The sequence below is a fragment of the Cetorhinus maximus genome, chromosome 1, assembly GCF_964194155.1.
Source record: "Cetorhinus maximus chromosome 1, sCetMax3.hap1.1, whole genome shotgun sequence".
Classification (NCBI taxonomy): Eukaryota; Metazoa; Chordata; class Chondrichthyes; order Lamniformes; family Cetorhinidae; genus Cetorhinus; species Cetorhinus maximus.
This window is the reverse complement of record NC_135879.1, coordinates 170972563-170987641: the sequence shown is the minus strand read 5'-3', so window position 1 is coordinate 170987641 and position 15079 is coordinate 170972563. Positions and strand designations below refer to the sequence as shown.

The following is a 15079-nucleotide window of genomic DNA, read 5'->3' as shown; positions in this document are numbered from 1 at the left end:
TGCTGGAAAGGGCATATAAAAATAACATGATATGCTGCAATGGTTATAATGTTAAAAATTACTTACCACCTACAAGAAATAGCCTTGCAGTGTACAAGTCATTTTTTATAAGAAATAGGAGCAGGAGTAGGCCCTTTGGCCTCTCAAGCCTGCCCCGCCATTCAATAAGATCATAGCTGATCTGTCCCAGGCCTCAACTCCTCTTTCGTGCCAACTCCTCATAGCCCTCAACTCCCCGATACTTCAAAAATCTATCTACCTCCTCTTTAAATACTTTGTGATCTAGCCTCCACAATTCTCTGGGGTACGGAATTCCAGACATTCACTACCCTCAGAGAAGAAATTCCTTCACATCTCAGGTTTAAATGAGTGTCCCCTTATCCTGTAACTAAGCTCCTTAGTTCAAGATTCCCCCACTAGTGGAAACATCTTCCCAACTTCTGTCAAGACCCTGTCAAGACCCCTCAGAATCTTGTGCATTTCAATAAGATCACCCCTCATTCTTCTAAACTCTAGTGAACAAAGGCCTAACCTGTTTAGCCGTTCTTGATAAGTCAACCCCTTCATCCCAGGAATCAGCCTAGTGAATCTCTGTTGAATTGCCTCCAATGCCAGTATTTTCAAACATATGGCCTGGATTTTTTGGTCAGCAGGGAAACGGCTCACTGCTCATTACACTTAAAGCTACCCACAGACTTTTAGTGGGCTTTTGTGTGGCAACTTAGTCATTGGGAATCTGATACAGCATGGCACCCTCTATGTGGAATCTGGGACATCTGTGAACAGGGTAAGCAATTCAACCAGGTCGAAGAATTCTTACTGTGGCACGCAGATTCTAAACCAGGAAAGACAAATCAGAATATCTAATGCAATGGAAAATCATGTATAGGAAGCAAAATAAAGAGAAGGAAGGAAAGATGGAATTAAGAGAGAAAAGGAAAAGACTTGTATATAAATATGCCTTTCATGACCATATTATATCCCAAAGAGATTTCCAGTCATTGAAGTATTTTTGAAGTGCAGCCACTGTTTTAACATTAGAAATGTGGTAGCCAGTTGGCAGACAGCAAATGTGAGAATGACCAGAAAGGTGTTGACTGAGGAACAAATATTGGTCAGGACGCTGGGGCTAACTCCGCTGCTCTTAAAGAATCATAGAATTGTTACAGTTTAGGAGGAGACTAGTCAGCCTATCATGTCCATGCGGCTCTTTGGAAAACTCATCTGGTCCCAGTGCCCTGTTTGTTCCCTGTAACTCTTCAAATCTTTTTGATTCAGACAATTATCTAATTCTCTTTTGTGGCTTTGATTGAACCTGCCTCCACCACTCTGGTAAAGCATCCCAGATCCTAACCATTCATTGTGTAAAAAAGTTGACTCAGCAGCGCCTAGAAGAGCAGGCGCAAAGAGGACCTGGAGGCAGTCAGCACATCTTCAAAGGTGTTCAGAAGGGTAGAAAGGAACAGAGGGCAATCCCCTGACTCCAGAAAAACTGCTCTGGCTGCAGTTGATGGGGGTCGATGTCAAGGAGGATCTCCAACAGGTTAAGAGCCAGCAAGTCTCGCTCTTTGGAGGCCTCTAAGATAACCTTCTGGCCCAGAATTCACTCCGTGGAGCAGTATGAGATGTGCTCACATTTCTTCTTCCAAAATGTACACAGAGAGCTTTCTGTGATCAGCAGCCTGAAGGATGAAGATGGCTCAGTAAAGTCTTCACAGTCTGACATTATGAGGTGCCAGATTGTATGACGTGAAGCCATGAGACAGCATGACCTTCCATAGAGACATAGAAAATAGGAGCAGGAGTAGGCCATTTGGCCCTGCTCCGCCATTCATCATGATCATAGCTAATCATCCAACTCAATAGCCTGCTCCCACTTTCTCCCCATACCCAAGAGCTATATCTAACTCCTTCTTGAAAACATACAATGTTTTGGCTTCAACTACTTTGTTGTAGCAAATTCCACAGGCTCACCACTCTTTGGATGAAGAAATTTCTCATCTCACTCCTAAATGGTCCACCCTTGGTTCTGGGCTCCCTCGCCATCAGGAACATACTTCCTGCATCTACCCTGTCTAGTCCTGTTAGAATTTTACAGGTTTCTATGAGATCCCCCCTCATTCTTCTGAACTCCAGCGAATATAATCCTAACCGATGCAATTGCTCCTCATATGTTAGTCCCACCATTCCAGAAATCAGTCTGGTAAAACTTCGCTGCACTCCCTCTATAGCAAGAACATTCTTCCTTAGATAAGGAGACCAAAACCGCACACAGTATTCCAGGTGTAGTCTCACCGAGGCCCTGTATAATTGCAGCAAGACATCCCTGCTCCTGTACTCGAATCCTCCAGTCCTTCCTGTCCTCTATCGCGGAGGTCTTGGATGACAGTATGCAGGAAAGTCTGGACAAACCGCTGACTAAGGCCCTTGAGAAGAGTAAAACTCCTAGAAGTGAAGGCTTATTCAGCTCTGTGGGACTGGGTTGGCCTAGACCTGCTGGAAGTGTACAAGAGTATGCTTCTGGCTCGCAGCATGTCAGAATCCATGAGGAAAATCCATGAGATCGACTATAAAATTCTGCCCAAGGTCATCACTAATCAGGCCAAGTCTGCTCTGGAGTTGGTGATCCATCCTGACAAGACTTGCGCTGTATCCGGCAGAAAGCTCTTTGATAGTCTCGTACTACTGAAGGATACAATTGCCTATGTGCGGGTCAGGGGTGAGGACATCTGCCTTATCATCCTGGGCCAGGAGAAGACCTTTGACAGAATATCACACCCCTGAACGATGGATGTGCTCTCCAAAACGTGGTTTGGGAAGGGAATCCATAATTGGACCCAATTGCTCTACACAAACAACAGTAGCAGAGTTTCAATCAATGAGTAGGAATTGGAAAGCTTTCCAATTAAATCTGGAGTCAGGAAGGGCTGCCCTCTATCCCCTGTCCTGTTCACGTGTTGCATAGAACCCTTTGCCAAGTCCATCAGGAAGGGTTCGAGCAGAAGAGGAGCGATGATCCCCGGCAGCGGAAGCACTCTGGTCAAAGCCTCCCTGTCCATGAACGATGTTGCTGTCTTCTGCTAGAATCCACTGTCAGTGTGCAGACTGATGAACATCTGTGATCAGGCCTCAGGGGCCAAGATAAATAGCAAGAACGAAGCCATGCTCTTTGGGAACTGGGCTGACCGATCTTTTGTCCCCTTCAATGCCAGGTCAGAATGCCTGAAAGTGCGGGGGATATGGTTCAGAGGGACTGGGGCATGCGCTAGAAACCACAGGGAGCAGGTAGCTATGGTCAAACAAAATCTGGGCATGTGGGAGTGACACTCTTGGTGTTGCTGTATGTGGCGCAGGTCTGGCTCCAAGTAGCCTTTGTGAAAAAGTTTGTACAGAGAAACACTTTGATCACAAGTTGACGTAATGTCCTAGAGGCCCTGCGGGAAGAGGAGATGGTGAATCCTGTTGGATGGTTCCCAGAGTAGACTGTCAAAGTCATTTGGCAGAATGCCTAATCACCAGAATTTTCAAACAAACACCAAGGTGTAGCTTGGCTGGTGGCGGGAAAGGCCCTCCTCATCACATGCCTTGAGTCTCAAACCTCTGAACATTGCCCTCGAGGTGGCTGTGGAGGGGAAGAGACCATTGTTCATCTCCTTCTGGAATGTGCCTTTGCAACAAGGTCTGGAGAGAGATGCAGTGTTTTTTGTCTCAATTCATCCCAAGCAGTTCTGTGACACAGGACTCTGTGCTCTACGGGCTGTTCCCAGGGACACATGCCGAGACACACATCAACTGCAGCTGGAGGATCATCAACTCGGTGAAAGAAGCTCTTTGGTCTGCCCAAAACTTGTTGGTCTTCCGGTGAAAAGAGTTGTCCACAACCAAGTGTTGCAGACTGGCACATTCCAAGGTCCAGGACTGCATGAAGGATGCACTAAAGCTTGCGGCAGCCACCGCAGAAGTGCACTGGTGAAAGGTCAATGTCTAAGCTCTTTCAGCCACACTATACCGAGGGGCTGGAAACTGTATTAAACCCCCTCGGGCTGTATGACTCACGTTGAATGTATACAGTAAATATTACATGTATCACAGTTGTACTGAAGCACCTGAGTGTAACATGATCTATGTAGAAAATTTGACTATCATTGCAGTCTGATAGCCATTTTGAAACGTTTTGTAATTTTCTTTTAGATATTTTATGAACAAAGTACATTTTTGCAAAAACAAAACCTAGACATATGGTTGTTTGGTAGTCCAGAACTTGAGTATTGCTGAGAAAAGAGACATGTCAAAGCTTTTCACCTAGCACTCATCAGGACACTTTCTGAAGTTTGGTTTACAATGGCGAGGAGAGCCGGGAGCGACGGCGAGGAGAGCCGGGAGCGACGGCGAGGAGAGCCGGGAGCGACGGCGAGGAGAGCCGGGAGCGACGGCGAGGAGAGCCGGGAGCGACGGCGAGGAGAGCCGGGAGCGACGGCGAGGAGAGCCGGGAGCGACGGCGAGGAGAGCCGGGAGCGACGGCGAGGAGAGCCGGGAGCGACGGCGAGAGAGCTGGTTGCTACTGCCTGTGGAGAGTCTGAACCACGTTCCGTAACTGAATTCAAGGTGTGACATCACAGGAAAGTCATAAGTTGATTGGCTGGTGAGTGTTGCTGCTTAGAGACCGAGTCTCAACAACTGGCCGATTAAAAACAAAAAAAAATTAAGTATTAACAATAAGGAATGAATGAGTAGCTGGTGAGTATTATCTTATCTTTTACTCTTAAGCAAAGTTTATTACATCTAGTTTAGTGTGTTAAGCATTTTTGGGATTTATCAGTTCTAGTAAGGTTTATTAATAGTAGTCAGGTGTATTAGTATTGGTAAGGTTTTTATTTTAGCAGCAGCAAGGGTTAAATAAAGAAATGGCAGGGCTGCTCCAACCTCAATCATGCACATCCTGGGCAATGTAGGAACTCCAGGATGTTTCCTGTGTCATGGACAACCATTTGTGCAGCAAGTGCCATCAGTTGCAGCAGTATGAGCTCCGGGCTTTGGAAGCTGGGCAGCAACAGGTGTCACTGTGGTGCATCCATGAGGTTGAGAGCTACATAGATAGCACGTTTATAGATGTGGTCACCCCACAGCTTAAAAGTGTGCAGAGAGAGAGGAATTGTGTGATCACTAGGCAGTCAAAAAGGAACAGGTAGCTAGTACAGGAGTCCTCTAAGTGCATCACACTCTCCAACCAATATTCAGTCCTGAATACTGATGAGAGTGATGGTTCATCTGGGGAGTTCAGCCAGAGCCAACTCCATGGCACCATGGGTGGCTCAGCTGCACGGGGGTGCAAGAAAGTGAGGAAGAGCAACTGTGATGGGAGATTTGATAGTTAAGGGAAACAGATGAACGTTTCTGCAGCCACAACAGGTGTGTTGCCTCCCTGGGGCCAAGGTCAAGGATTTCATGGAGTGGCTGCAGAGCACCTTGAGGAGGGAGGGTGAACAGCCAGCAGTCGTGGTCCACATCAGTACCAACGACATTGGTAGGAAAGAGGGATGTGGACCGGTAGTCAGATTTTGGTGAGCTAGGTAGCAAATTAGCAAGCAGGACCTCAAAAGTAGTAACCTCCAGATTACACTCAGTGCAAGTGACAACAGAAATAGGAGGATAAGACAGATGAATGCATGGCTGGAAAAATAGTGCAGGACAGCAGGCTTTATGTTCTCGGGACATTGGAACTGGCTTTGGGATAGATGGGATTTGTACAGGCTGGATGGGTCGCATTTGACAGTCGGGGCTGAGTTCATTGCAGGGCATTCTGCTAGTGCTGTTGGGTTTAAACTAAACTCAGCAGGGTTGGGGGTACCAGGAGATAATGTCAGAGGGGAATACCAAGGTGCATGAAATACTGGGAGACATAGTTAGCACTAGAGTAGGGAATAATAAGTTAATAGGTGTGGTAGGAGTAAAGGAGAAAGAGAGGATAAATCAGGGTTACAGCACATGTATGTGAATACACGGAATGTGGTAAAGTATGTTACAGGGGCAGATTACCATGTGGAAATATGATGTTGTGGCTATAACAGAGACATGGCTCAAAGAAGGGCAGGACTGGGTGTTAAATATTCCTGGATACAAGCTGTTCAGGAACGATAGGAAAGAAGAAAAGGAAGAGGGGTGACAGTATTGATTAAAGAGAGCATTACAGTGCTGGAAAAGAGTAGGTCCCAGAGGGGTCAAGGATAGAATCTATTTGGCTAAAGCTAAGGAACAAAAAGGGTGCAATTACATAGCTCAGTGTGGTCTATTGGCCACCAACTAGCGGGAAGGATGTAGAGGAACAAATATGCAAGGAAATTATAGAGGGGTGCAAAAATTATAAAGTACTTATAATGGGGGGATTTTAATTATCCAAACATAGAATGGAATTGTATTAGTCTAAAGGGCAGAGGGGGGCAAGAGTTCCTAGAGTATGTTCTTCAGCAGTATGTTTCCAGCCCAATTAGGAAAGAGGGGCTGCCAGAACTTGTTCTTGGAAATGAGATGGGCCAAATGGATCAAGTGTCAGTAGGAGAACATTTAGGGGACAGTGATCATTGTATCATCATGTTTAGATTGATTATGGAAAAGGATAAAGAACAGTCCAGAAAAAGAAAAATATATTGAAGAAAATCCAACTTCACTGGGGGAGAACAGATCTAGGCCAAATAACCTGGAGTCAAAGATTGGCAGGAAAAATGATGGCTGAACAATGGGTTTCCTTCAGAGGAGTTAATTCGGGCACAGTCAAGGTATATTCCCTCGAATTGGAAAGTTAGGGCAAACAAATTCAGAGCTCCCTTGATGACAAAGGAAATGGAAATTAAGATAAGAAGAAAAAAGTATGCTTATGACAGGTGTCAGGCAGAAAATATAATTGAAAACCAAGCTGAATATAGAAGGTTCAGGGGAGAGGTGAAGAAGCAAATAAGAGAAACAAAGAAGGAATATGAAAAGAGACTGGCAGCTAAAATAAAAGGGAATCCCAAAGTCTTCTACAAGCAAATAGTACAAGTGTGTAAAAGGAGTAGCAGGGACAATTCTAAAAAGGGGATTTACACAGAGGCAGAGTGCATAGCTGAGGTATTAAATGAATACTTTACATCGTGGTAAAAGAGGAGGTAGTTCAGACATTCGAAGGGTTTAAAATTGAAAAAGAGGTGGCATTGGATAGGTTATCTGTACTTAAAGTTGATAAGGACTAGGACCGGGTGAGATGCATCCAAGGATACTGTGGGAAGTGACAATGGAAATTGCAGTGGCATTGGCCATAATTTTCCAGTCTTCCTTAGGCTCGGGGGTGGTCCTGAACCAGCTTTTATAGGGTTTTATACAGGGTCACCATAACTTCTTCCTTGCTTGTCTACTCTATGCTCCTATTTATAAAGCCCAGAATCACGTGTGCTTTCTCAACCTGCCCTACCACCTTCTGTGCACTTAAATCCCAGGTCCTTCTGCTACTGCACCCCTTTGGAATTATACGCTATTTTATATTGCCTCACCTAGCACTTTCTACCAAGATAAATCACCTTGCACTTCTCTGCCATAAATTTCATCTGCCATTTATCTACCCATTCCACAAGCCTGTTTAAAATCCTCTTGAAGTTTATCACTATCCTCCTTTTTTTTTTTTGCGGAGCACCAAGACAAACAATCACCAGCAGCTCCAAGACACAAAAATTTTGCTTTCGAAATCTCTTGATATCGATTCCGCACGGATAAAGTGCAAGCGCCTTGTCCATGTGCCATTCACAGCAGAAACCCTTTTAACTATCCTCCTTATAGTGCACAATTTTTCCAAGTTTTGTGTCATGGAAATAGTGCCACGGGATTTTTTATGTTCACCTGAGAAAGCAGACCGGATCTCAGTTTAGCATCTTTTCCCAATGATGGCTCCTCTAACAGTGCAGCACTCCCTCTGTAATGCACAGGAGTGTCAGACTCAACTGAGTTTTGAAAGCATCCAAGAGTGACATCACAGGAGGAACACAAGTTCATCAGTTGGTGAGAAACTGCTGTTAGGGAGGGTCTTCAAGTAGCTGAAAATTAGAAAAACACATTCTTCTTAAACAAAGGAGCTACTTAGATTTCAGTAAGAAACACAAGCAATAGGGAAGTAAAGTTAAGTCAAGGGTAGGTAAAATAAAGTAGTATAAGTAAACCAAAGTAAAATAAAGTTAACATAAGGGAAGCAAATTGAAGCAATGACAGGGCAGCTTGGTCGTGTGGAATGCGTGTCCTTTAATGTGTGGGAAGTCATGGACACTACCGGGTGTCCTAGACAATTACAAATGCAGGAAGCGTCACCAGCTGCAGAACCTTGAGCACCAGGTTCCAGAGCTTGAGTGGCAGCTGGAGTCACTGTGGCTCATCCGTGAGTCTAAGAGCTATGTGGATAGCATGTTCAGAGAGGTGGTCACATCGCAGCTTGGAGGCAGAAAGGGAATGGGTGACCGTCAGGCAGTCCAAGAGAACTAGGCAGGTAGTGCAGGAATCCCCCGAGGTTCTGCTCGCCAATTGGTATTCCATTTCGGATACTGGTGAGTGTGTTGGTTCCTTGGAGGACTGCTGTCAGAGTCAGGTTTATGGCACCACAGGTGGCTCTGCTGTATAGGAGGGGAGGAAGAAGAGGGGAAGAGCAGTAGTGATAGGGGATTCATTAGTTAGGGGAACAGACAGGCATTGCTGTGGCCCTAGACGTGACTCCAGGGTGATATGTTGCCTCCCTGGTGCCTTGGTCAAGGATGTCATGGAGTGACAGTAGGACATTCTTCTGGGGGGCGGGGGGGGGGGGTGAGCAGCCAGAGGTTGTGGTCCACATCGGTACCAATGACTTAGGTAGGAAAGGGGATGAGGCCCTGAAAACAGATTTGAGGGAGCTAGGAAGGAGACTGAAAAGCAGGACTCCAAAGCAGTAATCTCAGGATTACTCCCAATCCCACGTGCAGGTGAATATAAAAATAGGAGAATAGAGTGACTGAACACATGACTGGAAAGCTGGTGTAGGAGGGAGGGCATCAGATTTCTGAGGCACTGGAACCTGTTCTGGGGAAGGTGGGACCTGTACAAGCCGAACAGGACCAGGATGAATATCCTCACGGAGATTTGCTGGTGTTGTTGGTAGGGGGATTAAACCAGATTGGCAGGGGGCTGGGAACCCGAGGGCAAATTCAGAGCAGGGAACAGGAGGTGGAGAATTAATGAGTGACTCTGAAAGGCAGAATAAGCACAGGTTAAAAAGTGTACAGCACAGGAATGTGGCAGTTTAAGAGGTATATATGTAAATAAAAGGAGTACAGTAAATAAAGCTGATGAGCTGAGGGCACAGATTGATATCATGCTGCCATGTATCTTCACTATAACGGAAACTTGGCTTAAAGAGGGGCAAAAATAGCAGCTCAACATCCATGGATATAGAGTTTTCAGGTAGGATAGAGAGGGGATAAAAATGATAGGGGAGTAGCATTATTGGTTAAAGAAACAAGTACAGCTGTGAGGAGAGTGATATACTAAATGAAGCATCAAATGAGGCCATTAGGGTTGAGGTCAGAAATAAAAAAGGGGCAGCCACTTTGCTACAAGTGTACTATAGACCCCCAAATATTGGAAGGGAGTTGGAAGAGCAAATATGTAGGCAAATTTCTGAGTGCAAAATCAATAGGGCAGTAATAGCTAGAGGCTTCAACTACCCAAATATCAATTGGGATATGAACAGTGTAAAGGGCACAGAGGGCGCAAAATTCTTGAACTGCATTCAAGAGAACTTTTTTAGCCAGCATGTAACAAGCCCAATGAGAGGGGGCACAATTCTGGATTTAGTCTTAGAAAATGAAGCTGGGCAAGTGGATGAAGTAGCAGTGGGGGACCATTTTGGAGATAGTGCCCATAATAGTTAGATTTAGCATCATTATGGAACAGGACAAAGGTAGAACAGGAGTAAAAGTTTTAAATTGGGGGAAGACAAATTTCACAAAGCTGAGAGGTGAGCGAGCGAGAGTGGATTGGATACAGGGAAAAGAGTGTCAAATCAGTGGGAGGCATTCAAAGGCAAGATTCTACGGGCACAGTGTAGACATGTCCCCACAAAGAAAAAGGGTGGTACTGCCCTGGTTATCCAGAAGCATAAAGGATAAGATACAGCAGAAAAAGAAAGCTTCTGACAATCACAAAAAACTTAATACTGTAGGAAGTCTAGAGGAGTATAGAAAGTACGGGGTGAAGTAAAAATGGAAATTAGGAAAGCAAAGAGAAGATATGAAAAAATATTGGCAGGTAAAATCAAAGAAAATCCCAAGATGTTTTACCAGTGCATTAAGAGCAAGAGGATAACTTAGGAAAGAGTAGGGCCTATCAGAGATGAACATGGTAACTTGTGTGTTTAAGCTAAAGATGTGAGCAGGGTTCTCAATGAGTACTTTGTCTCTGTGTTCACTAAGGAGCGGGATGATGCAGACATTCTAATTAAAGAGGAAGACTGTGAAATATTAGATACAATAAGCATAGTGAGAGAGGAAGTACTGGATGGACTGGCATCCTTGAAGGCGGATAAATCACCAGGACCAGATGGATTGTATCCCAGGCTGTTGAAGGAAGCCAGGGAGGAAATAATGGATGCCCTGAGGATCATTTTCCAATCCTCACTAGATACAGGCGAAGTACCAGAGGATTGGGGGTCTGTGAACGTTATACCAATGGACTGGTCAGTTTGACTTCAGTGGTGGGCAAATTATTGGAATCAATTCTGAGAGACAGGATTAACTGTAGAAAGGCATGGATTGATCAGGTATGGTTTTTTTACTGACTCATTAGAATTTTTTGAGGAAGCAACAAGGAGGACTGATGAGGGTAGTGTAGTAGATGTTATCTACATGGATTTTACTAAGGCATTTGACAAGGTCCCACATAGCAGACTGATCAGAAAAGTGACATGCCATGGGATACAGGGGAACGTGGTGAGATGGATCCAAAATTGGCTCAGTGACAGGAAACAAAGGGTAATGGTCAATGGATGTTTTATGAATGAACAGCAGTTTCCAGAGGCATTTCACAGGGCTCAGTGTTGGGGCTGATTGCTGTTTATCAAATATATTAATGATTTAGGCTTAAATGTGGGAGGCATGATTGGAAAATTTGCAGATGACACAAAATTTGGCTGCGGAGCTGATAGTGAAGAGGATAGCTGTTGTCTTCAGAATGATATCAATGGTTTGGTCGAGTGGGCGGAAAAGCGGCAAATGGAACTTAATCCAGAAAAATGTGAGGTAATGCATTTGGGGAGGGCAAACAAAGCAAGGGAATACTCAATAAATGGGAGGATATTGAGAGGGGTTGAGGAAGTGAGGGACCTTGGAGTGAATGTCCACAGATCCTTGAAGGTGGCAGGACAGGTGGATGAGATGGTAAAGAAAACAAATGGAATGCTTTCCTTTCCTGGATGAGGTATTGAATACAAAAGCAGGAATGTAGTGCTGGAACTGTATAAACGCAGGTTAGATCACAGCTGGAATTTTGTGCACAGGTCTGGTCACCACATTACAGGAAGGACATAATTGCTGTGGAGAGAGTACAGAGGAGATTCATAAGAATGTTGCCAGGGCTTGAAAATTGAAAGATTGGATAGGCTAGGGTTGTTTTACTTAGAACAGAGGAGGCTGATTGGGGGGGGGGGGGGGGGGGACCTAATTGAGGTGTACAAAATTATGAGGGACCTAGATAGGGTAGACAGGAAAGAGCTGTTTCCCCAAGCTGAAGGGTCAATTACCAGGGGGCATAAATTTAAGGTGATTAGTAGGCGGATTAGAGGGGACGTGAGGAAAAACTTTTTCATCCAGAGGGTGGTGGGCATATGGAATACACTGCCTAGATTGGTGGTTGAGGCTGAAATGCTCAACTTATTTAAAAAGGTACCTGGATATGCACCTGAAGTGCTGTCACCTGCCAAGGCTACAGACCAGGTGCTGGAAAGTGGGGTTAAAAATGAGCAGCTAGCTTCTTTTTTCTCTTTTTATGGCCGGCGCAGGACATGAGGGACTGAATGGCCTCTTTCTGCACCCTAACTTTTCTATGGTCTATGGTTCTATTTTTGTGCTCAAGCCTCTGGAGTGGGGCTTACCCCACAACCTTCTGACTCTGAGGCACGAATGTTACCAACTGAGCCACGGCTGCATTAACATTGGGTCAGAACATCCGATTGCCTCCTAGTCAATAGCAGGTGAAAAGGCTTGAGAGTTGGGGATTGCATGTGTTCTTCCTCTTGCCAGAAAGATTGACAATGGGAAGGTGAAAGGCTATTTTCTGACTGACAGAGCTGTGTGCCCACAACTAACCTTCTTGGATGACAGATAACAGACAGGAGGAAGAGAATGAAAAAAAGTTTAAATTTTAATATAAAATCGCCAACAATAATTAAAATCTTAAGGAATGAGACCCCACACTGTAAAAGTAAATTTTCACTGCCAGAAAGGTTATTTTGGATCAAGTAAGACTCATTGCATCATTAAAAATTCACTTACATCTGAATGGTTTAGCCCTAATATTTTCTGGTGTGTCCAGTAGATATCTATTGGGTAAGCACTGAAACTTCACACCCTTCGTATGACCTTGGCATCACACTTGATCCCGAAATGAGCTGCCGACCTCATATTTGTGCCATCACTAAGGCCGTCTATTTCCACCACCATAACATTGTTTGATTTTGCCCTTGTCTCAGTCCATCAGCTGCTAAAACACTCATCCATGCCCCTAGGGTCGACAATTCAAATGCACTCCTGACTGGTTTCCCATATTCCTGCTCTCCATAAACTTATCATCCAAAACTCCGCTGTGCCTGTGTCTTACCTCACAGCGACTCCCTTCGCCAATCGCCCGTGCTTGCTGACTTATATTGGCTCCTGGTCAACCAATGTCTTGATTTTACAATTCTCATTTTTGTTTTCAAATCCCTCATGGCCTAACACCTCTCCATCTCATCCGACCCCACAACCCTCCAAGATATCTATGCTCCTCTAATTCTATCCTCTGGCACATTCCCAATTAGAATTGCCCTACCATTGGTGGCCACACCTTCAGTTGCCTCAGCCCCAAGATCTGGAATTCCTCCCCTACATCTCTTCACCTCTCTACCGCACTTTGCTCTATTAAGGGACTTCTTAAAGCCTACCTTCTTGACCAAGCTTTTGGTCATCTGACCTATTATCTCCTTATGTGGCTTGGTGTCATATTTTGTTTTGTAATGCTCCTGTGGAGCATTTCATTATGTTAAAGCTACTATATAAACATAAGTAGTAGTTATTTAATGCTGTGCCTCTTGATGAGGTACCAGTGTGGTGAAGATTGTGGAGGAGCAGGCAAATCGGACAACTTCCCAGCTTCTACATTTAATTGCGCACGTGTGGATGCCGCAAGTTGCTGTCTCATTTACTCCTTAATAACAGTGAGTGCTTAAAGCCTTACCATTGTTCTTACCGCAAAATCCGGGTCAGTCAGAGCAGGTTAGTGCAATGGGAAGGATGGGATTCAGGCTTTTGTGTCATGCAATAACCTTAAAACACCATCCTAAAATACCAAGTAGAAAGCAATATTGGCGCGAGAGCCATGAAAACATATATGCACCCAATCTCTTCACCTCCATATTGAAGGTAGATGAAAGGCAGCTTTAAGGTAGAAAAGGGGTAAAGTTGTAAATGAAATAAAAGAACTCCAAATTGCCTATAAACATACCCATCTGTTCAAAATAATTAAGAACCACCCAAGGCTAGATTGTGCACCACAGCTGTGATCATCTTTTCATCATTTCACATCATCATTAAATATTTCATTATATTCTTAAATCTTTACAATCCTTCCAAAGATGTTTGAACAGAAATATAACTATCCTCTTGTATTTCACTATATTGATCTATGTTAAGCAATATCCTGACTATCAAAATACCCAAACAACTTTTTTTGTTTAGAAAATACTGGAGATGGCCAAATTCAAAATTTAACGCAAAAATATTGAATCACAAGTATATATAATGTTAAGCACCTTTACCCTATTCCTAGAATCTGTTGCTGTATAAGCAACACACATTGATCATATTCCGCATTTTTTCCTCAAGCAGCATCTTGACAAGTACACATTCAAAGCTTGAGCAAATAATAACCACAGAGCAGCCCAATGACCTATTAAGTAAAAGTATAATGCAGTATAATACTAAATATCAACCAGCAAGTGACAGGAAAAATTACGGAAGCAACTTTATTTAAAAGCCACTTGTTGATTTATGCAACCTCCTTTTTGTCATAAAATTTCACTCATTGCTGGAAACAAAAGGGTGTTAATCACTTAGATCGATAATACAATTGCAGCTCCTCGAGTTACAATACTGATACTTTTCACAGAAATGGCAAAATGAAGACGGGAGTTAAGTCTGCAGGCTTACTTCGTAGCACATATAATAAAATGGCGATTAGCAAGACCACTGTGCAAGGACGACGTGCAAATTATAATTCTGGTATAGGGTTGGAAGTATGGTGTCCAAATTTGCAGAGGATACTAAAATTGAAAGCATGATCAATCATCTTGAAGACCAAATTTGAAGAGAAAAGGCAGCATAAAGATGATCGGGTCAGAAAAACCATTCAACAGGCTTGATTCTACCCTCAGATAAAATATAATATTGAAGCTACCAATCCACCATTCAATCACCTAGCTCACTTAAGCTAGCTGACCTCTTCCCTTCAGGCTCAGTGGTAGATCCAAAATATTAAAGCCAATGAGGGGGAGAACTTAATTTCACACAAGACCATTCACTTCTAGAGTCACACTGAAAATCAAGACACAATTACTATTAAAATTGCTACAATTTCAATAATAAAACCTAACTAGGATTCTTCACTGGACTTTAAGAACACAATGAGGGTGAAATTGGTCTTGAGGCCATAATATATAAAACAACTGATAACAAATCAGCAGCTCATTTTACACTCCACCTGATTTTTCCCCTATTGCCGTAGACTAAATTCACACCCAAATTCTTTCAGTAATAAATTGTAGATTATAGATAATACCCTGGTT

General features: G+C 43.8%; 1 protein-coding gene and 1 non-coding gene across 5 annotated transcripts in view; both read right to left on the bottom strand.

The window, feature by feature from the left end:
- The window catches only part of arl15b (ADP-ribosylation factor-like 15b), a 292713-nt gene that overhangs the window by 89369 nt on the left and 188265 nt on the right, over window positions 1-15079 (bottom strand). The window lies entirely within an intron of this gene.
- LOC144688880 (U11 spliceosomal RNA) lies at window positions 7656-7790 on the bottom strand. The gene has a single exon (XR_013578501.1). It is a non-coding gene; the product is annotated as a U11 spliceosomal RNA (small nuclear RNA).